The sequence below is a fragment of the Ursus americanus genome, chromosome 7, assembly GCF_024610735.1.
Source record: "Ursus americanus isolate L20-20 chromosome 7, mUrsAme1.1.p, whole genome shotgun sequence".
NCBI classification, from domain to species: domain Eukaryota; kingdom Metazoa; phylum Chordata; class Mammalia; order Carnivora; family Ursidae; genus Ursus; species Ursus americanus.
The window spans coordinates 5219636-5246791 of record NC_142133.1 but is presented as its reverse complement, the minus strand read 5'-3'; the positions used below and the strand labels follow the sequence as shown (position 1 = coordinate 5246791).

The 27156-nt window shown below is 46.8% G+C and overlaps 1 protein-coding gene across 3 annotated transcripts in view; it reads right to left on the bottom strand.

The window, feature by feature from the left end:
- The window catches only part of FHL2 (four and a half LIM domains 2), a 69945-nt gene extending 44487 nt beyond the window's left edge, over positions 1–25458 (bottom strand). For 2 of the 3 annotated variants that reach the window (XM_045771643.2, XM_045771646.2), the window contains exon 1: positions 25329–25418. The gene's annotated coding sequence lies outside the window, so the exon portion shown is untranslated. Of the gene's footprint in view, positions 1–25328 lie in introns of all 3 variants that reach the window. The other variant, XM_045771645.2, reaches the window with a different exon arrangement.
- Positions 25459–27156: the final 1698 nt, after the last annotated feature.

Genomic DNA, 27156 nt, shown 5'->3' with positions numbered 1-27156 from the left:
CCCCTTTCCACCCGGTCTCTTGACTCCCTCATGCTCCGCCTCCTCCCCTGAGCAAAGATGGCTTTCCACACTCTGTTCTGCCCCGAGAACTCCTGAAACACAAAGTATCTCCCCTGGGAAGGCTGCGAGAAGTACCATCCCTACCCCTGTTTTTTGACCATTCCATACTGTCCCATCTTTCCCTTGTTTATGACAACAAAGGAAAGAGTGGGAGACCCTTCTGGACAAGGATGGACACATTCATTTTTATATTCTCTGCAACTCGGTCAGTATTCACTGAATTCAATTCAGGTATCGTGAAAATGCCTAAACCAAAATAGGGCTGCCATACAAGGGCTCATATGGGCCTACCTAAACCAAACAAATCAACCCTATTGCCCATTTGGGCAGTTCGGTTATCTGGGCTTTGCACGGAGATCCGACTTGCAAGCACTTGCATTAAAGCGCAGTGGAGGGACGCCTGGGCTGCTCAGTCGGTTAAGTGTCTGCCTCTGGCTCAGGTCAGGATCCCAGGGTCCTGGGATCGAGTCCCACATCTGGCTCCTTGCTCAGCAGAAAGCCTGCTTCTCCCTCTGCCTGCCGCTCCCCCTGAGTATGTTCACTTTCTCTTTTGCTCTCTCTCTCTCTGACTAATAAATAAATAAAACCTTAAAAAAAAAGAAAGCGGAGTGGGGGGCCTGTCCTCTCAGGCAGCGGGGGATGGGAGCCAGGAGCTGCTCTTTCTGCAGGAGCTGGAGCCCCCCCCCCCCCCCGCCAGGTGTACGTCCGGCAGGTGCCCTATGCAGCTGAAATCAGCCCGCAGGGGGTCAACCCGTGGACCTTCCTGGGGTAGCGCTTCTGCCCCTGAGAGTCTAGCTCTTCCCGAGGAGGCACCTGCTGCTCCGGACCTGCCCCTGCCACTCCCGCCTGGGCCCTGAGGGACGTGCAGAAAGCAGCTCCCTGAGGGACGACCTGGAAGTGGTCATGTCAGCGGAAGCCACCGCCTTCATCTTTAGCAAACTAAATGTAGTGAATTCACGTCTTAAAATTGGGGCTGGGGCATGCCTGGTTCGCTACTAAATGCTTTAAGACAGTCTGTCTGTACAGACGGGAGATTGCAACACAAAGCTTGTGTCTCCCAGGGAGACCGGTGAAGTTCTGTTCTCTGCCGCCACGTGAGTGTGTCCGGTGGGCCACTTGTCAAAGCAGGTCTAATTGCTGGAGCCTCTTTAGTGGGATAGCTCTGCTGTAGCCCTCGAGAGGGGCGTCCTCACCCCCAAAGCGGGGCTTGCGATCAGCGGGCTACAGAGATGGGCCCACGTAGGTGCACACAGCTCATCCCTTTTGAACCATATCTGTTTAATAGTGGAGTCACTCGGAGAGAAAAACTGGTCTATTTCCCTCACTCACTCATACTGCTGGTGGATAGTCCTTCCCAAAGGCAGACCAGATTCATAAGGTTGTACTTGCCTTCACAGCGCCCATCCACACTCCCAGAGACGACCGTGCAGCTTTCTAAGCCATGCGGTCCTAGTTTTGACTCGCACATCCCTGGCCAAGATGGGGACCAGCACCCTGCTCTTGCAGAATCATGCTTTCGCTGGGGAGAAGTACTCTTTCACATGGCCAGGTGGGCTTGCTCTGAGGACTCCTTTACTTTGGAGGGTGTCTCCTGTTCCCTTGCAAGGGGCAGGCACACGTGGCGGGGCAACAGAGTCCTTGCTTGAGCGAACTGATCGGGCTGATAGTCGATGAATGTAAACTTGACATCCCGGATTCTGGAATGCAGGGTCCGGAAGAGCTATCATTCGTTATCACTGTTACAACAGATGTTTTCTTTTCTTTCTGCCTTTCTTTTGTTTTTGACGGCTGATATGGTGGCATTTTTTGTGTAAGAAAGTGCGGTGGTTGTGGCTTTAGATAAAGAGTCTTTGGAAGACTCCTTTCTTCTTTCTGTCTCAGACTCTAGGAGGAGACGTGGTTTTAGGGGGCTCTGCACCCCACATAGCGCGGGGGGGGCAGAGCACTGGTGCAGGGGAGACCAGGAGAGCCTGCGGCAGCCCCCAGCAGTGCAGGACGCCTCCCTGCAGGCCAAGGAGGCAGAGTGGGGCTGTGGCTCAAAGGAGGAGAATGTCTCTGCAGCAAAGCTTTGGGACAGAGAGAAGGGGCCACAGAGGCCTGCTGGGAAAAATAGTGCCAGTGAGAATGAAAGGACACCGTCTGTAAGAAAACAGAAAAGTGAGGCAGAGAAGAAGAAAGAGACGGTAAAAGCAGGCTTCCTTCCACCTGGGAAATAAGCAAGGGGCCGGCACTTGGCTGGTTAATTCATGTGAGTAAATAAGGCTCAGGCTACTAGTCCCTGGAAGTCGGGAATGGTTTCAGAGGAAGAAGCTGCAGTTACCCCCAAACTCTCCATGAGCTAGCTGCACGCTCAGCTTCGGCCGTTCGGAGTGCGGCCACGGCCTTACAAGCCCAGCAAGGGAGCGAAGCAGGGAAGGGCAGGTGGGATCTTCTTAGGCCAGCCCCTGCGGTGACGGTGAATTGCACGCTCTGTTCAAGAGTTGTTCAAGGCAATGTGTGTAGGACTAGCAAAAGTTCCCGTTCGGTCCGCTACTCTCTCGAATAGAGCACTCTCTAGAGAGGCCTGTTTATGCCATGCCCTAGGTAATGTGATGTTATGGTCGAGGCTCTTGGTCCCAGAAAGGGGAGGCAGGGGGGTGATAGCAGAGTCACCCAGGAGCTGCCTCTGGTCCGGCGTGGACTCCCCTGGAGTGGACTGGAAAGGCACGCGGCGCCACTCCTCCGTGGGAGCAGGTAGCAAAGCCACAGCTCGGCAGGCAGGAGCCTTCCCCGGTGTCTCTGCCGGGAGAACAAGCCGACTCCTGCCTCATTCCTACCACAAGGGCTTGAGGCCAAGTTAACCAGAATGAAGGGACATTCCAGAGGATGAGGAATGCCAGGATCCCTGGCCTGGTTGCCAGGTTGGGGTGGGGACCCCGGAATGACCGTGTGCCCCCCAGTGGGGCTGGGAGCCGCCTGTGTGATTCGGGAGGCCGAGCCCAGAGATGAATGTTCACACCAGGGTCAGGACACAGGAAAGCGGGAGGGTGGCATCCGAGTTTCGTCTCCCAAGCAGAAGCAGCTTGCCAGCTGGAAGGAGATCTGAGAAGTTTTAAACCCAGGCCACTCCTCCAGCTTCTAGAAGCTGGGCCTGTCTGCCTCCTTTCTTGGTCCTGACAATAATGGCGTGTGCCCTGACGAGGGAAATAACCCCAAACAGACCCGGGGCCACACAGCCCAAGTGAGTGTGTCTGGTAGGGCTAGTCCTTCAGTGGATATGCTCTGGATGCTGGTCAGCTGCCTGCCAGCGGATTTCGGAGGGCGACGCCTTTTGAAGTCTATTCTAACTGCACATCTCTGGGAAACACGTCACCTATTATGACATTGCCAGCTGATGCTGGTGTCTAAACCCAACACGTTGGATTGTCTTGCTCAGACCAGAAGGATTTCTTGGCCCAGGGAAGCAGAGGGAGGTTTACGGTATGCGCGTCTTCTTGTATCGACTTGTGCTTCTGCTATGCTGGCAGCCAGCGGGGTCCCCACAGGACGAAGGAAATGCTGAAACACTCAGCAGGAGCAGTGAAGGGAGTCATTCGATGGGCTAAAAACCCACCAGCTACAGAGCCAAGCACAGGAGGCAGCCATCACAGCGTCGAGGGCTTGAAAAATGTACATGACAGAAGCATGCCTCGTTCTCTTGGGAAGTGGCACGCTGCATAGCAAGCCAACCTCTGGTAAGATGTCGTGGGACCCTGCAAAGAAGACTTTTATCCTCAGGTTTCCAACTGCCATTTCATCATTTACAAAATGTCCACCATTTTGGCCCCGAACTTGTGTCTTGTTGATGAAATCCTCATGAAATTGAAAGTAGGGGGGACAGTAATGGGAACGCCCATGGGAGAATTACACATGGACCCCCGTGAGTACGGTGCGCATATTGCCATCATCCCTTTAGATGTTCAGACTCATTCATTCTCATTTTGCTCACTACAGCTGATCCTAAAATTAAGGCAGACTGCCACCCCTGTGTCCTAAACCGTAGACAAGATTAAAGGCCATCAGTGTAATTTCCTAGTATTGTCTTTGAGTTAAAGTCTTAAGACATAACTTTTAAAAATAAAAACATAACTTTAGAAAGAGTATTATCAAAGACCAATGCTGTCCCATTTAGAGCAACTTTTAAGGAAAGCAAAGTGTAACATGCAACTTTTTTTTTTCTCAATTCTTTTCAAACACATCTTAATAGCCCCTGTCTTTCCTTCATGGTTTTAGTTAGAGTCCTTTTTCCCAGCTCACCCAGAATCCTAATCTTTGAAATGGAGAATTTGTGAATGATCCTGGAACGTGGGACTCTTCAGACCTTGAAAGTTCATGATGTCCTCCTCAGAGAAATCAGGTGGAAGGGGGGTGGGCACAAGGAAACTCCCGGGCAGGAAACTGTTATTTGCTGAGTGATTCACCCTCATGTCGCCAGCATGAATCAAGCTCAGCCCCTCCCTTCCAAAGCTTAAAGTCCAGTGTGACCGGAAGGGAGCGAGCCAGCTTGGACAAGATGAGATTCCAATAAGATTTGGTCTGAGTTAAGACGGGAAAGTGTATCCCAGTTCTGGGTATATATCCCAAAGAATTGAAAGCTGAGTCACGAAGGGATGTTTGTACGTGTGTGTTCACAACAGCATGGCCCACAGTAGTGAAAATGAGGAAGCAGCCTCATGTCCATCAATGGATAAACCAGATCTGGTGTATGCACGCAATGGACTACTACTCAGCCTTAAAAAGAAAGGAGGACACATCCTACACCGTGGATGAACTATGAAGACATTAAAGCTACATGAAATAAGCCAGACAAATCCTGAATGGTTTCACTTACATGAGAATCTTAGAGTCGTTGAATCCATAGACAAAAAAAAAAAAAAAAAAAAAGAATGGTTGCTGCCAGGCCTGGGAGCAGATGGAAAAGGGAATGGGGAATTATTGTTGAATGGGTACAGAGTTTCAGTTTTACCAGACCAAGGGGTTCTGGAGATCCATCGCACAACAATGTGAACACACTTAACACATTGATCTGTACGCTTACAAATGGTGAGGAAGGTAAAAAAAAAAAAAAGAATAGAAATTGTATGTGTAGAAAGCAGTGGGAACACAAGAAATGCCCTTAGGTCTGTGATGGTTAACTTCATGCATCACGTTGACTGGGCCATGGGGTCCCAGATAGTTGGTCAAACATTATTCTGGGCATTTTTGTAAGGGTGTTTTTGGACGAGATTGACATGTGAGTCAATAAGGCTGAGTAAAGCAGGTTGTCATCCCTATGGGATGGACCCCATCCAATCAGTTGAAGGCCTGCATAGAACAGAAAGGTTGACTCTCTGCAGAATAAGAGAGAATTTTTTCTGCCCCACTACCTTCAAGCTAGAACCTCAGGTTTTTTCCCTGCTTTAGGACTCAGACTGAAACATCGGCTCTCCTAAGTGTCTAACTTGTCTACTCACCCTGCAGATCTTGGGACTTCTCAGTCTCCATAGTATAATTCAGTTTCTCTGGAGAACACTGCCTGCTACAGGGTCTTAGGAAGGCTTCCTGGAAGAGGTGTCAATAGACCTGAGCTTTGACAGAGAGCTCAGTTGTACAGCAAAAATGGGACACAAAGGCCCCGGTGACACGTCAAGGTATATGTCAAGGATTGGGATACAGTTTGGTGTTACTAGAGTCAGGGATGAGGCTGAGAGGAGGTGAGGCCAGCCCACAGAGAAACTTACGTGCTATGCTGAGGAACTTTATCCTATAGGCCAGCACTTCCCACCCAGGTGTGCAGACAGAGGTGTGTAAGGGGTACCTCCCACAAGACACACACAAGTAAGCACTCAAGTTAAGGTCAGACAGGGCTGGTTATTCCCTGGCTGAACAAGTGAACAGGTTTCTTTACTGCAGCCCTTCTCAGAGCCCTTAATGAGCTGGTATGCAGCATGAATCTTCAGGAGACCATGGTGTATTTTAACACAGACGCCCTCCCCCTGTCTGATTCTGATACCTATTAGGATGGTGAAGAAAGCCATTTTCCACAGTGCTGCTAAAAGGTTGGAAGTCACTGAAAAGGTTTAAGTGGGAGACTGACCTGGGCAGTTCTTTGATTTTGGTAGATAAATTTGGCTGAAGTATAGAAATCTACCTCGAGCTTATCTAGGAGGTGTAAGGAGATGGCATTAGTGTTCTTCCTAGACCCCACTGGGTCCCTTTGGATCCCTTTTACTGTTTCTGTGTGGACTGCCCTTGGGCTACTGGGGCTCCTTTACTCCTTCTCCCAGTGTGTCCTTGGCAATGACTGACTGAGGTGGGAAAGCCCAGCTCCCTTCCTCAATTTGGGTCAAACCTGAGGCAGAGTCTACACTCAGGGACATCTCTGTGGGATCAGGCTGAGGCTGGCACTTGGCCTGAAACCGCGTCCTTTGTACCTTCTTCCTCTTCCCTGTCCCATTTTCCGACTTCCTCCAAGACTCTGCTCCTGGGAAACCCAACCTAGGACTGCAGGCTGCTGTGCTGGTCCTGTTCAAAGAGGGCAGGGTGATAGTAATAGGAATGGGGAGGTGGTGGCAGTTTCAAGAATATTTGATAGATGTCAAATCAGTAGAAATTGGTATAGACGATTAGATACAGAGGATGAGCCTAAGATAATTTCAGCCTCCTGATTTAGGTAACTGTATGCTACCACCATCTTCAGGAAAATAGAAAAAGTCAAATTTGATGAATTCCATTTTGACCTACTAAAACTGAGGCACTTTGGGGACAGCCATCCAAAGAGCTTTTTAAAACTTGTACGGACATAAGATTCAAGGAAGAAGGTAAGAACTGGAGATATGGACATAAGAACCAGAAGCCAAAAGGTCACTTAAAACAAACAATAAATAAGCAAAGTAGAATGAGTAAGTCACCCAAGAAGGCTTGTGGGTTGTGGGGAGTGGGTTAAAGGTCAAGTTCCCGCAGCCTCTCAAGTTTAAGGGGCAAGCCGAGGAGGAAGTCTGTAAAGACTGAGAGAGGCTCTCAGAGAGGGAGGGATGTGGGGAGAGGGTGGGTATGCTGAGCACTGAAGTGTTTCTGGGAGGAAGGCCAGTAGTGTCGAATAAGCTAGGGGCTGCTGGGGGTCCAATGGGCAAGACGAGATGGAGGCTGTTGGTGACTTTGGAAATCCACTTCCAGGGAGTGACAGGAAAGCCAAGTTTTAGTAGGTTGAGTCCATGGCCTTTGAGGATGTGGCGATGTCAGTGTTAAGAAGTCTGATGAGACTAAAGGAAACAACATAGGAGGGTTTCACAGGCAAGGAAACTTGGCCCAGAGGCTAAATGATGTGCCCAAAGTCGGAGGCAATGGTGTGGCCGGCATTCAGATCAGAAGCACATTTGACTCAGGTCCCGCCTGTCCTCTCAATTCTGTCCCCCTGCCTCCCAAGCAAGTCATTTGGCTGTTACCAGTTTCTGAGCACGCATTGCCTCTCCTTCTAGACTCTCCTTTTCAACTAGCACAAGAAATAAACTCTCAAAAGCGAAGGGCAAAGCTCTCCATTGCCCCTTTCTCTCCAGGATCTCCCTCTTGCTTCACCCTTTGACAAAAATGGACAGAAATTTTCCAAGATCGAGAACCATAGAATCTGATTTTTTCTGCTTGTCAGAAGGAGGAAACTTTCCACTCTTTCTAAAAAAATTTCCACTTGCTTTTTAAAGAACAGAAGAACACCATGTCTCCCTGGAGACACTCTAGCAGTTAGCAACTAAGCTACACGCTGCTGACCATAGCTTCTTAAGTTCTCGGTAGCCGATGGCTTATGGTTTTCTGTGATACGACTGTAGTTTAAGGGATGTCATATTACATACCTTGTACCTGAAGGCTGTCCTGGTATATATTTGTTGTACACAAGGCCAAATGCTCAAAGATTTTTAAATTCTATTTATTTAAACTAGGAAAAACTCCAAAGCAATTCATCGATTTCTCTTACTCCCCACCTCTGACAACCAACAGTCTGTTCTCTGTATCTATAAGCTTAATAAATACATATATACATATATATATGATATATTAGTAAATATATATAAGATATAGGAAAGATATATAATGATATATAAAATATATAAATAATATATAAAAATAAACATAAATATACATAATAATAAATATATATATATTTAGATTCCACATAAAAGAGAGATCATATGGTATTTGTCCTTCTCTGTCTTATATCACTTAGTATAATGCCCTGAAGGTCCATCCATGGTTGTGCAAATGGCAAGGTCTCCTTCTTTTTTACGGCTGAATAATATTCTGTTGTGTATATAGACCATAGTTTTTTTATCCATTCATCCATCAATGGACACTTAGGTTGTTTCCATATCTTGGCTATTGTAAATAATCCTGTGATAACCACACGTGTGCATCTATCTTTTTGAATTAGTGTTTTTGTTTGCTTCAGATAAATACCCAGAAGTAGAATTAGTGGATTGCAGGGTAGATCTATTTTTATTTATTTATTTATTTATTTATTTATTTATTTATTTTAGATTTTAGATTTTATTTATTTGACAGAGAGAAAGAGCACACAAGCAGGGGGAGCAGCAGAGGTGGGGGGAGAAGCAGGTTTCCCGCTGAGCAGGGAGCCCAATGTGGGGCTTGAACCCAGGACCCTGGGATCATGACCTGAGTCGAAGACAGACACTTAACCAACTGAGCCACCCAGGCGCCCCTCTATGTTTTAATTTTTGAGGAACGTCTCTACTGCTGTCCTCAGTGGCTGCACCAGTTTGCATTCCCACCAACAGGGCACAAAGGTTCCTCTTTCTCCACGTCCTCACCATCGCTTATTTCTTCTGTTTTGATAGTAACCATTTTCACAGGTGTGAGGCGGTAGCTCGCTGTGAGCTTGATTTGCATTTCCCTGATGATAATTGACATTGAGCATCTTCTCATGTGTAAAGACTCAATTTTGACCCCAGGGGGGAGAAAACACTTGGCAAGGCTTTGATGCTGTCCTGTGGGTACAATATATGCATTAAACCAGCTTTCGGTATGTGCTGCCTTCTTGCCATTGGCCAAAATACATAGATTTCAGGAAGAATAGGGGTGGCACATCTCGCGATTAGACCTAATGTCTGGAGGGTGGCCGAATAAATCACTCAAAATATACCACTTCGGCATAAGGATTAGGTTAAGCCAAAGGCACTTGAAAAACAGCAGGTGCAGGAATGCTCTGCTCGGTTTTCTTCCTGAAAGCAGATGTGCTCCCCATGTGAACGTTGTTCCCCCTATGCCAGGAGTAAAGAAACATTCTCATCACCAGCTGGGGAGTCGAGGCCCAGAGAAATCTATCCAAAGAGACCGTGTTAAAATACCTCTTATCTCCCTTTAAGCTCCCCGCATGTTTTGTTACTTCTCCACAATTGCCTCTCTTTGTTCAACCTGGTGTAGAGACACAGGCTCAGCACCGTTTTGGGGGTTCATTTCTTCTATGGAGGCTCCCACGGAGGTGTCAGAATCTGTCTGCTTTGCTCCTGTTAATGTCTTATGTCGATTTAATTCTCAGGCGCAGCTGGAGACCCTACGAGGTAGAGGTGAATTTTGGTCTGCTCTGCAGGGGCCGCCACGTCTCTTCCTGCTAAGGCACAGGAGATCCCCCGCCACTGCTTTTGTGCCCAGTATACACAGCCACACAGGGAACAAGTGTGAAGAAAATAGCTGGGACTAGGCTACCCCTTTGAAAGGGACGCAGGGAGCAGGAACCACACATCGAGAGCCACTGAACTGAGCCACTATCTGTTGGGCAGTCATGTTTTGTCACAGAGGTGGGGGTGGGGTAATTTCAATCATGCAAGTGAATAGTGGAGACGTGTAGCTCGCGTAGCCACGTATAGCTCGTGACTCACGTCTGTTCTCATTTTTGACTCTGCGCATGGCCATGGAAGGCTGGTCAAGCATGGAAAGCTGGTCAAGGCTCATCGTGGAGATGGTGTCAGGCTCAATGAGCCGACCTTCCCGAATCCCTGGCCTTCTAGTGTGGAAGGTGAGCTAGCCAGGTAGGGGAGCATCCAAGCGAGCTGCCTGGACCATAGGGATACATCCCCTTGACAAAAGCCACCTAATTTCTTCCAATGGAAAATAAGCCCTAGAGTCCCATGGGTTAAACACCGCCACCCAGAACCAAGAGAGCAATAGGAGCTGAGGATCGGGCAGGTCAGAGCGGCAGGTATCAAGAGAACCGGGTCCATAAAACCAGATCCTGTTACCTGTTCGTTTCAGTTAGGATGACGTGGGGAGCATGTCGCAGGTGTGCACTTGGCCGTGCTTATGGCTTTCACTGTGGGTGAGGTTTGGGTTGATGTATAGAATTCTGCGTCTTTAAGGACGGATTTCTCTGTAAGTATATTTCTACGTGTAGTTCCTTGTTGTATGTGTCTCTGGGTCTTTTGTCCTTTGGTTTAATGCATGTCTATAAAGTAGGTTGTTCCATACTTGACACGTGGACCTGCAGAAGGCCGCCTAGTCCAACCTTCCTGGACGCACACAGTCCCCAGCGGAGACTGTCCCGTGGAGGGTGGTGGGCGTGCACTGGCTCAGGTTTGCAGAGGAGCGTGCCTCACCTTCTGAGAGATGCCCCCTGAATTTGCTTGCTAGGACTGCAGGAACAAAGTGTCACATGTCACAGACTGGGCGGGGGGGGCTTAAGCAATGGAAACTTGGTGTCTCACGGTTCTAGAGACTGGAAGCTCAGGATCAAGGTGCTGGCAGGGTGCGGTCCTTCTGAGAGCTCCAAAGGAGAATCCGTCCCTTGTCTCTCCTCTGACTTCTGGTGCTTTGCTGGCCGTCTTTGGTGTTCCGTGATTTGTAGACACATTGCCTTAATTTCTGTCTTCGTGCTCACGTGGCATTCTGTGTGTATGTGTTTGTGTGTCCAAATATGCCTTTTTTAAAAATAAGGACACAGTCCTATTGGATTAGGGCCCACCCCTAATTTATCTAATCACATCTACAACAAAAGTATTTCCGATCAAGGTCACATTCTAAGGTACAGGGATTGGAACTTGGACATATGAATTCTGGAGGACACAATTCAACCGATAACACCTCTACTAATACTAGGAGCAAATTGCTCATAACAGTAACATGAGGAAGAATCGAAGGGGTGGCTGAGGAGGAGCTGGAGGGGCAGGATCTGGGAGGGAAGGGGAAGGCATCTCTCTCCCAGGGCTACGGAGCCACCCAGATGCAGGGGCCCCATCTATACCCAAGCATGTGGTCCTTGGGGTGGTGCAGAGCCGGTGGTGTTATATGTAGGTCAGACTCATGGCAGAGTTGTTGATTCTGGTTACAATAGTCCATGTGGTGTGGGCTCCGTTGATCAACAAGGTTTTCAAGGGAGAATCAGTGTAGTCCCCGTCCCAGTGATACTATTAGAACGATGGCCAGCTTCACATGGAATGCCTAGGACGCAGTCCTCATAAATCCGGTTTGGCACTGGTGATCTGGGGCTTTGTGGTAGTGTTCTGCTCTCCTTGAGGTTACGGGCGAGGGCTTAAGAAGGAGGAGGCCAGCATGCCTGGTCACTGGATGGAGGGTGTTGGGCAAGAATAGTCACAGTGACTTCGCAGAAGGCCAATGCTTCTGAGCAGCAGAACAAATGTATCCACGCCTCATTACGTGGATACGGTACTGTTACATCAAGGCATGTCCCCCGTGCGGAAGGCACGGCTCTGGGCTCATAAATCATAGTCCCTGCCATCAGGGACTCAAACGTGCTAGGATCTAATTTTCCAGATTTGTTTCTTTGATTTAATGGAAAATACATTTCTATTTCCTCACCACACTATTTTTATATTTGGACCAGGAGTTAGGTACTCAATCTTCTTGTTCCCATCGGCTTTCTGCTTCTCCTGGAGTCCGATCGTTGAGTGAGAGCCAGCCAGAGGACCTGTCCAAGCGCGGAATGACAGCGCTGTTCTCCCCAACACAGGAGCAGGCCCCCAGGCCGGGCCCGTGAAGAGGATCGAGAAGGAGGGGTGATAGCGAGAAATGGCTGTGTGGGCTTCAAGTCGTGTTGGTGTCCTCTGTGTGGGCTTCAAGTCATGTTGGTGTCCTCTGTGTGGGCTTCAAGTCGTGTTGGTGTCCTCTGTGTGGGCTTCAAGTCGTGTTGGTGTCCTCTGTGTGGGCTTCAAGTCGTGTTGGTGTCCTCTGTGTGGGCTTCAAGTCGTGTTGGTGTCCTCTGTGTGGGCTTCAAGTCGTGTTGGTGTCCTCATTAGTGTCGCTTGCTTGCTTTTCTGCTTTGGGTTTTTCAGGCACCCACGTCGCGGGTGAGAATAACAAGAAGTCGTCTGAAGTATAACTAATTCCTGGCTTTCCCAGGTAGGTGGCCAGAGGGGTGTGGAGAAAATGTTATATATGGCCACGTGCTTGGAGATTGCTGGGCCCAGTGCAGATGGAGAGTTGGTGCTTCTCAGATAAGATAAAGCTACCAAGAAAGTGAAACTGTTATGGGAACAATGAGTCACATACACGGATAAGCATGATTATGATTATGATTTTTTGATTTATAGTTCCTCATGGCTTGATTTACTTTTTTTTTACAGGACTATAACTCTAGATTAGACATGAATCTACATACTGAACCACAAGCCACTTAAAAACATCAGGACTAGTAAAAGAAGTTTTTCTGCCTTTTCTTTTTTTTTTGGTCCTGACAGGTGTGACTTATCTTTGACAACCTAATGGCCCAGACGAAAGAAATCTCAATGAAATGAAATGCGGACTGCAGTGCGATATTGCTACCAAATTACATCTTTAGGCTGCTGTTCGTGTCCTCTTTGCTAGATCGACTGATTGATTGGTTGAGAAAACAATTGTCTAGATCAGCTGTCAGGGCCAAGATGCCAAAACCATTGCAAAAGGACCCTTTTTCAATTCTGATTTTTCTCACTCAATAGACACCATGCTTCCCAGACAACTAGGAAACCAGAGTAAAGGATTCAGTCAACAGTGTCGGGCTCTGCTCTTTTTCTCTCTCTTCTTGCCTCTTCCTGCAGCTTGGATGACATGGGGAACCCACAGAGTCCCCCTGTAGGCTGACACAAGTTGGGGACAAGGCGAGGTTTTGCACTGGGCCAGACTCAGGCAGCGGTGTCGGGGGGCCCCGGGACCTCCCTTCCCCTTCCCTCTTTGATCTCTGCCCACAAAGGAAGGAAGATTCTTCTGTATTTTGCCACAGCATGGAGATAGCTGGTGGTCCCCAGATGTTGCCAAGGGCCAACGGAGCAACATGGCTCCAGCGGAGGCAGGGAGGGGGAGGCTTTTGAATGATTGGAAATTGCAGCCTAACTGTCAGTTATTTAGATGCCACTTAAAGATTTCCAAAGCAGTTTTCATAACCTCTAACAATAGCCTTTTTCCAACGTAATTATCTGCATGTTAGAGGAGAAGAGATTGCGGTACAAAGAGAGGAAGTCCTTGCTGCCGACCTCAGATGAATCCACCCCCTTTCTGTAGCCGGAAGACTGGTTATCTGACATCCTGTCCCTCTGTCGGCTCCCTCCTTGGCAGTATCAGGGCCACGCCATTTTATCCTTGGGGCTGCCTTTTCCTAGCTGATACAAGGTGCTCTGGGCCCTGTGGACACAGGCACTCACCACTCCCGTAAGGAAGAGGGAGCAGAAAACATTTCCAGCTTTCTGAAAGGCAACATGGTTTCTGTCTTGGCCACTTACCATCATCCCCAGCCCCACCCAAGAAAGTCAGGCTTCATTTTGATATATAAAAGCAACTGCCTCTAAGTTACCTTAACCAAGAGACAGAGTCCCATAATTCAAGTCAAAGGGAACCGAAAACAGAATGAAAAACACATGGTAAAGAATGGAAACAGCGTGTCTATTAAAATACCTTTGCAATTTGCTTTATCTCTCCTTCCAGGCATCCTGCCTAGAGTGGTTTCCTTCTGCTCTGCTCCAACATCCCCTCTTCCCCCTTTCCTTAGGCAGCAGTCATGAAAAGCACCCTTTGATGTGGGGCTAACCACTTAACCACCCTCCAGCCCTTCTGCCAAATTACAGGACTAGGCTGGAAGCCCAGGGCCTGCCGCGGAGACCCCGAAGCAAGGCAGAGGGGCCAGGTCCTCAGGCTGTGATTTGTCTTACTTCTTCTGTGGCAGAGAAGGGAGGTGGAGTAGACCACACTACGTGAACGGTGTGCACTTCCTCACTCAGACACAGATAGGGCGGGGGTGGCAGATGCTGCAGGAGAGGCCGCGGGGTGCTGGATCATTAGCCAAGTTGTTTTTTTAGCTTCTCAGAGATTTCTACTCACATGTCCCTTTCACTTTTTGGTGAAGGCACAGAGTTCTGTTTTCTACCTCCTTTCTTTCTTTCTTTCTTTCTTTCTTTCTTTCTTTCTTTCTTTCTCTCTCTCTCTCTCTCTCTCTCTCTTTCTTTCAGAGAGCGGAGGGGGGAGAGACAGAAAGAGAGGGAGAGAGAGACTCAAGCAGGCTCCACACTCAGCATGGAGCCCGACTCAGGGCTCGATCTCACGACCCTGAGATCATGACCCGAGCCGAAATCAAGAGTCGGACACTTAACTGACTGAGCCACCCAGGCGCCCCTCTTTTTTCTTTTTTTCACAAAGACTCCCATTCGTACAGCTGATCTGTAGGTAACCATTTCGTTGGTTCTAGCCTAAGGGATCACGGAGCCACCTGCAGAGAGAGAAGGAGCTCTGAGGGGCAGGTAGGAGGAGGTGAGGTGCCCTGGGCACTGTGAGGGTTTAGGAGAAAGGAAATCTGCAAATATGGCTTACAGCAGTGAATGTCTACCACTCTGAAAGCAACCCACATCACATAGCCCCACACGTAGTGCGGACAAAATGTGCCATGACATAATGCTTATCCTTATGACGAGAGATGATTCTTTTTCTTTTTCTTTTTTTTAAATCGAGTCAATGTGGTGTTATTGTTAGGAATATGCAGGTCTCGATCCATGACATAGGTATCAGGGCTCACTGTGAAATTATGAAACGGACGCTCGTTTGAACAACTTGCATTTAGAGCAGACACAGGAGAATTTCCTGTGAACTCATGGTTCCCGTATGAACTTGGGGAGTGACAGCAGAGAAGACAGGCACCCGTTTCAGGAAAATGTCACAAAGGGAAATCAAGCTACAAAGTGGGGCCTGCAGCTCTCAAACGCTCATCATCTCCTGGAGAAAGAAAGACATGCGACTTGAACTCAGCGGCCATTATGTGGGCATCACAGCCCAATACCTTATCAGAAATCCTACTCTGAGGTTTCTTATCTTCCTGGAGAAAAGAATTAAAATGTCCGAGGTTTCAGGAAGCTTATCCGCATTGAATAATCCCTCTACACGGTTTTGTGTCTGGCCCAGGCGGCTCCCCCAGGGACCTTGGTGCCTGTGACTGAAGCTTGGGGCTCGGAGGCTGGATCTGCCTGTTGACCTGGCGTACTTAGTGAAAGCACTCCCTTTCCCTTTCAGGCTGCCCCAGTTTGGACCATGAATTCTACGGTCATCCTAAGATGGATAATTAAGCAACGTACATCTATAGCACACAATCTATATTATTATTATTATTATTATTTTTGCTTGGTCACAAAAACAAAGAGCCCATGTGTTTATTCACCTCTAATTTCTTTTTTTTATATTTATAATGATTTTTTATTATATTATGTTAGTCACCATACAGTACATCCCCGGTTTCCGATGTAAGGCTCGATGATTCATTAGTTGTGTTTATACACCGAGTGCACCATGCAATACGTGCCCTCCTTACTACCCATCACCGGTCTATCCCATTCCCCTACCCCCCTCCCCTCTGAGGCCCTCAGTTTGTTTCTCATAGTCCATAGTCTCTCATGCTTCACTCCCCCTTCTGATTACCCCCCCTTTCTTTATCCCTTTCTTCCCCTACCGATCATCCTAGTTCTTATGTTCCATAGATGAGAGAAATCATATGATAGTTGTCTTTCTCTGCTTGATTTATTTCACTTAGCATTATCTCCTCCAGTGCCGTCACCTCTAATTTCTAACCTGTGATGTGTACTTTCAGGTAAAGTGTCAGAATAATGCAAATGAGTACCTGATTCTAAAGTTCAAGGTCATGGTAGGTCATGACCTGTCACGCGGAAGTGCGCTTGCGGCCTTTTCCTCGGTCCCGCCCAGCTGGAGGCACTGGGCCCTTTCTACCCGGCAGCTCCTGAGCTGGCCTCCTGTGGAAGGAGGGAATATGTGTATATTTTGGGGACAGCCCTGTGCCGCTCGAGGTGAGGTCTGGACATAGTTCAACTGCCACAGATTAGGGAGCCTTGCTGAGCTGTGGACACCTCATCTTCCCCAAATTGCCATCCGTTCTCAACTTCTGGTCTCCTCCAGCAAGGCCGCTTCTTCTGTACCCACATAAGGCTTCTGCCCCAAGCCCTTGCCTCCCAGGTGGAGTAGCGCTCATTGCTGGGCTGAGGAACTTGTCTCCCAGCTCCTTCCAGACCCTGAGAGGTTGAAACCCTCAGAGGCCACCAGCCTGACTTGGGGTCCTGCCCATCATCTTGTGTGGCTGCCACGTGGTCTCACAGGCCCCGTCCCTTTGTCTCCTGGTGCTCTGCTGCTTACTGACATTTCCACAGTCCTTGTTGTTGAGACCAGGGCCACCTCCCTTCCTGTCCCAGGTCATCTGGGTCACAGGGTGGGGTGTGCCTCACTGGAGCACCTTGAGCTAGGACCTCCGAGACTGGCCCAGCACTGGGGGGCCGTCAATAGGCTCTTCTTCACCTGCCCTCTTACCACGGGGTGTCCTGGCTCCAGGTCCAGCCTGGACTGCCCGGGCCCTTCACCCCCATGCGAGGTGCCTGTCTCCAAGCAAGGCTTTCATTTCCACTTCGCAACCTACTTTTATCAAATGTCTGTGGGCTCTTGAAAGTCAATAATATGCTTGAGGACAAGGTGAGACTGATTATTCTTAAGATAAAGTGACTGAGAGTGAACTGTCAATCTTTGGCACCCCATATCACAGGGAGCAGGGCAGAAGGGGCTGAACCTTCCTGTTTCATGTCCTATCCAAAACCCGGATCTGGGCCCCAAGCTTCCCATTTTCCCTTCATTACAGCAAAGGACAAAGATTTGCTAAACACCAAAAGCCCTGCTGTGTACTGCAGAAGTGTCGTGGCCAAGAAATCAGCGAGGATTCAGATCCCAGGTCTGCCGCTTCATAACGGGTAGGTGGGATCATGGCTTCCCGAAGCTGTTCATGTCCTAATGTCCAGAATTTATGAAGGGATTTTGCAGATGTGATTAAGTTAAGGGTTTTGAGATGGGGAGATTATCCCGGCTTATCCAGGCAGGCCCAATGTAATCATAAGGGTCCTTATAAGGGGAAGAGGAAGCAGGCGAGTCAGAATCAAAGAGAGATTGAAGATGTTGCATTGTTGGCTTTGAAGGTGGAGAAAAGGGCCCTGAGCCGATGACTACAGGCGGCCTTTGGAAGCTGAGCCCTCCTCCCTGTGGACCCGGAGAACTAGACTTAGACCCTAACATGAACACTTTGTGATGGCTGATGGCGTGAATTACAGCGAAAGAGTTCCCAAGGATTCAAATGAAATACATAAAATGGGGTTATAGGGCCTCCATCCTTCCACACATACTTACGTAACACCTACTACACACTGCCGAACGTTGCGGACGATGGGGACACCTCAGCGAACAAAACAGAGCCTCTGCTTTCGTCCCAGCTCATGTGTTATTAGGCGAGAGACAGACACCAATATACGTGGCACTTTGTGGGTGTGTGTATGTGTGAGATGATAAGTGCTTTGAAAAGAAAGTAAATCAGGGGCGCCTGGGTGGCTCAGTCGGTTAAGCGTCTGACTTCGGCTCAGGTCATGATCCCAGGGTCCTGGGATCGAGGCTCGTATCAAGCCCCGGGTCAGGCTCCTCACTCGACAGGGAGTCTGCTTCTCCCTCTCCCTCTGCCCCTCCCTCACTCCTTCTCTCTCTCTCGTTCCCTCTCTTAAATAAATAAATAAATAAATAAATAAATAAATAAATAAATAAATAAAATCCTTTTTATAAAAGAAAGAAAGTAAATCAGGATAAGGAATAAATCAGGGCAGTGAGCTAGAGAGTGTAATTTTAGATGGGATCTTCAGGGGTGGCGCTAGAATTAGTGGGAAGGAGGTGTGTGATTTTCTTGGAGGAAAGCCTGATCAATTGGTGGCACCAGCAAGTGCAAAGGCCCTGGGGCGGGGCAGCTGCATGGCACAGTTGGTGAAAGGCAGTGTGACCAGAGCATCCTCCCTGGAGGTGAGAAGGGGGAGGAGATGAGGTCAGATTTCAGGGCCTGGATGCTGTCAGGCGCTGTCGGTTATACAGCATTAGGATTTTATTTTGATTTGGGAAGCCCTTGGAAGGTTTTGAGCAGGCAGGTGACACGGTCTAATTTAAGTTACAAAGAAGATACGTTTTACAAAAGGACTTGTGGTTCAAGCGAGCTCATGCTGGCCTCTGAAGCTGCCTTAGCTGCTCCCGCCTGAGCCTGGCGGAGATTTGCAGGCGCTTCCCAGGAAAGAGTGAAGTGCCGTGTCCGAAAGTAGAAACAGCCCAGGGCCGGGTGCCAGGATCCTGCCGGAGCTCATTCACAGCCAGACTGGAGAATTCGCTACTGCGCTTCTTAATAATGGTGTCTGAAGTGTTTCTCAATACTTCTATCCAAATTTGATTATTAAACGGATGTTGAACACGCCACTGTGACTTTCCAAACCTTCTGACTTATTGCGAGTTCTGTTCTATTGAGAAGATTCTCGGTCTGACCTCCTTACTGCCGTCAGAGTCTCCCATCTGAGAGGATTTTAGAAATGGTACTGTGGTCTTGAGGGTTTCCCCCTCACTTGGATGATTGCCTCTTCTGGTTAATTTGAGTGACAACACATTTGCAACCGTTCATTGGATTTTTGCATTTTCAATTTGCACGAACAGAGAGAAGGGCGTCTCAAAGGAGTTTGTCTTAGGCACTTTGAAAAATCGCTTGGCTTCCCTGACATTGCGTGCACATTACTCTTTTTTCACAGAAGCTAACTGGAAAATCTCGTTGACCTGTCTTGATTTAGAGATTGGAACGGCATAATATTTGGTTTATTCAGTGTAATTGAAGTTATGGTTGTGAAATAAAGAGATGGTTCTCTCTCACCTGCTTTTTGTTCACTAAATTATATTTAAAGAGAGCAGAATTAACCGCACTGTTCATAACAGCATTGTCTGCAATAGCTAAACTGTGGAAGGAGCCGAGATGCCCTTCAACAGACGAATGGAGAAAGAAGATGTGGTCCATATATACGATGGAATATTACTCAGCTATCAGAAAGAACGATTACCCAACATTTGCAGCAAAGTGGATGGGACTGGAGGAGATAATGCTAAGTGAAATAAGTCAAGCAGAGAACGACAATTATCATACGGTTTCACTCATTTATGGAACGTAAGAAATAGCAGGGAGATCAGTAGGAGAAGGAAGGGAAGAATGGAGAGGGGGTGAACAGAAGGGGGAAGGAACCACAAGAAACTGTGGACTCAGGGAAACAAACTGAGGGCTTCAGAGGGGAGGGGGCTGGGGAAATGGGATAGGCCGGTGACGGGTAGTAAGGATGGTACATATTGCATGGAGCACTGGGTGTTACACGCAAACAATGAATCATGGAACACTACATCAAAAACTAAGGATGTGACTAAGATATCATAATAATAATAAAAAATTAATAAATAAAGAGAGCAGAATTATTGTTTCCTAATAAATTAATCAAGAGATTCTGAACAAAGTCGGAGAGATTTTGAAGAAGGAAACTCATGTCTGGAATTCACCCAGCACGTCTTTCCCTTCCCTCAGCACACGCACCTCACCCTTACACGCCGTGCTCCCGTGTGCGCACACCGCACGGGCTGCGGTGAGCAAGAACTTCCAAGGCAAAGAATTTACTCCTTAAGGGTATCTGATCATAAAATTAGTGTTTATTGCCCAATGACTATCCCGTTTAAAGAGACACTATTACAATCATTAATTACGTCCTTGTGCATCAAGGATGAGAAAGGAATATCAAACCTGTCTCCAAGCCAGTATCACAGAAGGAAAAGTACTACCCAACAAGGAAAACTTATGGCTCCTTCCTATGCATCTCGACACCTTTTCCACCTGAATTAAATACAACAATTTAGTCCAGCAAATATCTATTAAGCAACTGCTGTGTGCGAGGCACCCTGCTCGCTTTCAGGGGTCTGACGAAGAAGATTAACACCTTTCCCATGCTCTTGAGAAGGCGCTGGGAATAAAGGAAGAATTTTAAGAAGAAAAACAAGGGGTCAGTGGAAAGTCCTCACTCATTTTTAAGGTGAGGTTCTTTCTCCCTAGTGGAGGCTTTTCCAGTAATCTCTGGTCGGATTCCTGCCAGTCTTGGACCTGTAGGGCCTAGATTCCAATCCCAGCTTCCCCACCTACTGGTTCTGATTGCTTCTCACAGCACCTGGCTGGCCTCTTCTATAAGCCGGAAGCCAGAAGCACTCCTCCCAGAGCTGCTCCGCGGATCACACAAGCGTGTGTGCACACGTGTAGTACTCCCAGCAGTGCTGGCCCAGGCAAGCACTCAAACTTCAGCTACGGTTACCTCTCCAGCCCAGAGCTTCATTCTGTTTTAAGTTTGGAATGGAAATTAGTCCCCATTCGGATTCTTTGTAGAGAGGTCTGTTTTTCTTTTTTTACTTTGGGGAGCCAGTACACCTCCTCGTTATTTTTTTAAAGATTATATTTATTGATTTAACAGAGAGAGCAGGAGAGCACAAGCAGGGGGAGCAGTAGGCAGAGGGAGATAGAGAGACAGGCTCCCTGCTGAGCAGGGAGCAGGATGGGGGGCTCCGATCCCTGGACCCCGAGATCATGACCTGAGCCGAAGGTGGATGTTTAACCTGTTGAGCCACCCAGGCGCCCCAGGACACCTCTTCATTTCCTCTTACAAAATGTGGGTTTGTAGAAATGTTCGAAGAGAACAAAGAGCAGCATTGTCCCCAGGTCATTACCGCTATCCCTCCCAGCCCTACGCACACATTTAGCTCATCTTGTACCTATAAGACACGCCCTTCAGTCCGCAGGCGATTCCCCTTTATTCCCATCTCCATATCCTTCACATTCTTTCCCACCTGTCTCTGCTTTCATAATTCCTTACTTCCTTTCGGTTCCGTGCCCTTGTCAGTGTACACTTTACCCGGGTATGTCTTTCCTACAAGAATATCACCCACCATTCTTACAGGGTGCACGCCTGCCATTCAGACCACACTGTTCATTGCATATGGCCTGAAGATTGCTCTTTTGTTATTCTAATGCCAAATAGAGGGTCCTGAAAGCCAGACCCCTTTAAACTCGGTTGCATCTTCTGCAGGGGATAACCCTGTTTTAAGCCAGCTTCCTTATCTGAAAATAGGAATAATGCCTGTAGCGTGGCTGGGAATATTATTTGAACTGATACTAGTTCCCAGAGAGAGCCCTCATTCAATAAATTGTAGCTATTGTTTTTTTGAAAGGCTACCCTTCTGGTTGGTTATTTACAGTTATAATCGGCAGCAATAATTACAGTGCTTTATGTTTCCATGGAATTTTGCAATTAAAAAAAAATGTCCATGATTTGTCTCCGTGTAGGAATTTAGCAAACTTTAAAATGCAGAGAAAATATAAAATTACAAGGAATCTTAACCCACAGAAACAACAACTTTGTATATTTTGGTATATTTTTTCAATATATATATATACATGTATATTACACAGTTAAGATCCTATATCATAAATATAGCTTTGTGTTTACAAATTAAAAGTTCTTTGCCAACTTTATTTCCAGTATTGTGTATATTCCATACAATGGCTGTATCACAATTTTTTAACCATCTCAATTAATACATATATGTTGTCATACACCCCTTTGTGCCTTCATATTATCCCGTTTGGTTTACCACAAGGGATATGAATTAGAAATAGAATAATCAACATCATGGATTTTTCTTTTTTGTGTTCATACTAAACCATGGACCGACGGTTTGAAATTAGTCTAGATTTATCAGACAAAACTGAGCCCAGGCAGAAAGCACTCTAGTACCTTTTACTTAACGTTAAAATAGTTCCTTTTGCCTTTTCAGATACCTCTATGCACTTCATGCTGATTAGATGGGTCTCAGGCGGGGAAAGAAGGCTCACTTCCTAAAAACCGAAATGAAATTCTTGCACTTTCCCCTTAAAATCTAATAACACACGCCTTCTTAGTAAAACACATGGACTATATTTTATGAGTCGTTGGCTTGGTATGGTTTCACTTCAGTGTAACTTTTCAGTATCACTTTTTAACTGTAACAAAAGTCTTCTGTTAAAATGAATTTTTATTCCTCTTCTATCTACAATTGATCTTTTAAATTCAACAAAGCCCCAAATCGTAAAAATGTACTCAAAGTTAAAATTGATATTTGCAAGCTTACACTTAAGATAATTAATGATACTTATGAAATGCATCCGTCAACATCAAATTGCTCAGAATTTATGTTAGTTCTTTTCTATTTTTCATCCGTATTTTGGTATATGGGAGACTAAATGTTAAAAGGCTGATGAATCAGTGATAAGGAAAAAAATCAGTAAAATAAGTTTTTCGGGGTCATTAGATCAAGGCACGAATCGGTTGTATATTTTTACTATTCAGTAGGATGCAGTAATAGTGCAGAAGTTCGCAGATTGTACTTTAAAACGAGTTATATTCTGATAAAAATTGCTTATCTAAAGCTCAGTTTATGTTTTTTTTTTAACTTCCCATCAGTATTATTCCCAACTATTATGGGTATTTTAATATTCTGGCTAATGAAAGAGGTCGCAATGTCATATAAAGATAACTAATTTTCAAAGAATTAAAGTTTGAATACACGGTAAAAGGACAATGATCATAAATTGAACAAAAAGTAGGTTACCAAGTAACCTGATTATATATACGGTCTTTCTTAATTATAATTTATAGTTCCCCTTGTAATTTGTTGTTTTTGGGTTCATCTTAAAATACATCAATCTGGACAATATAGCTAGAATTTTTTTCCGTCTCTTGTAAAGCTAGTATTGAATTAATGGTCGGTCTTAAAATCAAGGACCTCTTGGAATCAGGAAATAGTTAAGATAAACAATAAATGTAGCAAGACTACACATAATTTTTCATTTTCTTCTCTCTGCTGGTCTGTATTTTCTATGGTGAGCTTATCTTTGTACAATAAGAAAAAACAAAACATATAAACACATGAATACAACCGCACCTCTTTCTTCGGTGGTGTTAAAAACAAGACAACAAGCCCCAAATGGAGTCACTTTTACTAAACTCCATGTCACCAAACAGACCCAACTTAATTACAATTTTGGCCTCTTCCAGAAATGGAATTTTCAACCAGTCAACCGGGAATCACCTGATCAGCATTAGCTGGGTCATCTGCTGGACAGACCCCCTGCCATTCTCTAAAGGAAAGTGACCTTGCAATGACCAGTCCACTTGTTAGTCTGCTGTAACTTCCTTGTTCCTGCTCCCTTCTGTCTACACAAGTCTTCCGTTTTGTACAGCCCCTCAGAGCTCCTTTCTGGATGGGCTGCTGCCTGATTCATGCATCATTGAATGAAACCAATAAGATCTTTCCAATGTACTCAGTTGAATTTTGTTTTTTTGACAGTGGGAAGAGGATGATTTAAACTCAGTTTCCTGGCCACCTATTTTAAATATGAAATATTTTAGGCACCAGTGGATAGAGACTGTGTAGGTCCCTCTGTTCAGAGCTATCAGATTGCAGAGAGAAGTAGGACGTGGCCTAGCCTCAGGGATTTGGAACCAGTGGAAACTCTGGAAACACTAAATGGGATGATGAAATCTAATAGTGCAAAATGGATTAAAAAACAGGTGAGATTGAGTGAGCAGGCAGGGAATGTTTTAGGGGAGACTATGCAACTCTTCATGGAGGTTATACATTGAAATATTCTCTTTTTTTTTTTTATTTATCTATTAGACAGAGATAGAGACAGCCAGTGAGAGAGGGAACACAAGCAGGGGGAGTGGGGGAGGAAGAAGCAGGCTCATAGCGGAGGAGCCTGACGTGGGGCTCGATCCCAGGACCCCGGGATCACGCCCTGAGCCGAAGGCAGATGCCCAACCGCTGTACCACCCAGGCGCCCCTGAAATATTTTCTTAATATTAGAGGAGGCCTCCAAAATATCACCATGTGAGTTGAGCAGTTGGCTACTTCAACAAAAACTCTCATAAGATGGGGTGGATCTCAAAATGTAATAGATTTGATTACAGCACATCTTGTTATAAACCTAGCAATAAAACAAAATTCAAATAACATTCCTCAAGAAACAAGTAAAACGAGAACAAACCCATACGGAGCAAGCACATGATAAAATAACATCAGCCAATAATGCAGGTGTTAATACTATCGTTTGACCTCAGAATTATTAAAAAATAACTGATCTGGTAGTATTTTTTATTAGATTGGACCTGATAAGGGGCCTTGCATAGAGTAGGACTATAGGACGTTTATACGTATGACCCCTATTATCGTAATAGGTCATCCTATCGGTATTAACATTATTATGCAATTGGCCCCAGCATTACTCAGTACTGTGCATTTGCTCATATCCTGCTCTAGAAATCAGTGAAATATTAATGCATTTCCTTTAAGCACACAACAGCTATCTGTCCTTTTGAACCATCAGCCGTAACAAGTCATCTTGTATAAACATACTTTCCCAGTGTAATCAGACTCGTCAGTAATTCCCCTTCTCACCCCCAGGCCATCCGGAAATTCTGTCAGGGAGCAAAAGCTCCAGAGCCCTGTGGTTTCCCCCCTTCCAAAGTTTATTCTATATATTTTTTTCTTTTTCTTTTTCCTCTTAAAAAAAAAATCTTTCTGGTGTTCAGAACTCAGTGTAATTCCTGATTCCCGCTCAAGAAGGTCAGATGAACAAAGGGTTCTCTCAGTGTTCTTTATATTCCGGAGGCACCTGCTGTAGATTTGGGGAGGGCGGGCTGTGTCCTTTCCCCGCAGCCATGGGGCAGGAGCTGGCTGCGGGGGGAGCCCCCTGCCAGGGCCACCTGGGTCTGCACTTGGGGTCTGCAGGTCCACAGTGCCAGAGGGCTCCCTCCCAGGGCACGAAGGCTGCAGAGCTGGCAGCTAAGCCTGTGTGGACACAGGGAAGGAAGGATGGCCAGGGAGAGGAGAAAGCTTACCTGTCCTGTCTTCTGCCCTCCAGCCCGACCAAAGGGGACAGCGGCAGCGCAGGGCCGAGCGCTCTGCTGGATGGCCCCAACTGTGTCTGCAGCTGCTGGCCAGCTGCCGCCTCTTGTCAGCAGGGCTATAAATAAGGCGCTGTCCCCAGCTCGGGAGATAAGAACCCAGCCCCTCGCTCCCGAGAGCCTTCTAAGGTATCCAAATTAAAGGAGCCTCGGCCCCAGATGGGCGGGGGCTGCCAGCTCCCCATTGGCCTGTCCGCCTCAAGGACATCCCAGGCCAATCCCAAAGAGCAGTGGAAGGAGAAAGCCATGGTGCCGGGAAGGGATCTCACTTCATCAGACAAGTGGCAGAGCCTCTGGGTGGGCTGCCCGCGGCTCCATTGCAGGGAGCCCCTCAGATTAGGGGGCTGGCATTGAGGCCCAGATGGGGAAGGAAACTTCCCCCGGTCATACCACAGTGCTTCTGTGGTGTGGGGTGGATTTTTGGCACTGCCTCTGGGAAGGAGCACACGGACCCTCTATCCTGGCTTCGGGGCATTTGTTTGGCTGAAAAAGATTTAGGGAAGATTCTAAAGGATCGGCTTTAGGCTGGGCATGTGGAGTGCACTTGAGAAGCCCTCTCCCCCCATCTTCCCTTCTCCCCCTGATTAAAGGGGACCCTTGGGCTACAGATCACCTCTTTTTATAGAGCTAACACAGAAGCCTTATGGAGCTTTTTAAAACCATATGGTAGAAGAGGAGACAGAAGACTAATTTGGGGGAGCAACCATTCCTGATTCACCCCTAAATTTCTTATTTCTGGAAGTCATTTCATCAGGGGCTGAGGGTGGGGGAAGGCCAACAGGGTCAGCTGTTTGGCAACTGCCGTCTGCGTTACCCACAGACGTTCCGTGTCTGGGAATTTATCCTGAGGAAAAAGTAGGGGATGTGGCCGGAGACAGAGCTCCAGGGACATCTCTTACAGCTCTTTCAAGAATCGGGGAAAGTTGGAAACAACCAAAATGACTAACAAAAGAGACTGGTAAAGTGAGGAGTAGTATAGCCATAGAGGAAACACTGCGACCTTTGGAAATGGCATAGAAGAATATTTAATAACATAGAAACCCTATGACGACATATTGGTAGTGAAAAGGCAGGGCAACTTTAAGGGGACCTTGACGTACGCACAGTTCCCTCACACATACACTCTGAAAGGATAAGCGTCGGATGTGGAAATGTGCTTCCGGCTGGGTGATGGGATCGTGGTGATGTTAGTTTCTTCTTTGGCGTGTATGTCATCTCTGAATCGTTTGCAATGAACTTGCATTGCTTTTACAATAAGAACATTCATTTCATTTCATTTCCAAATTTCTGAAAATCAGAAGAGAACTTTCTGTGTTTCTGCATTAAGGGACCCAAATTTATTTTAGGATGACAGAACTCCTTGGGGTCTCCCCAGGCTTTGGAAAGACCTATGTTGGGGTCAGCAGCTTTTTTTTCTCATGCCAGTATCAACAGTATGGCTGATAGAGTCCCTGAGTGCCCCTGTGAAGGCAAAGGTAAGCCAAGAAGAGAGAAAAGGAAAAAAAAAAAAAAGCACAAGAAGAAGGAGGAGTCTGAAAATAAGAAAGGTTATGTCATAGAGGTGACAGAAAACACCCATACACTCAGATCACCTCTATCTGACCTGATGTGCCCGTTTGTGCTCTGGCCAGGACGTAACAGAGTCTCTATGTGTAAAGAATAGGTAGGTCCTGAGATGCCTTCCTTTTCAATTATATTTGACTTAAGGAATGACCTCCAACCCTGAGCGGCCATAGGGGAGCACATACCACTGATACGTGTA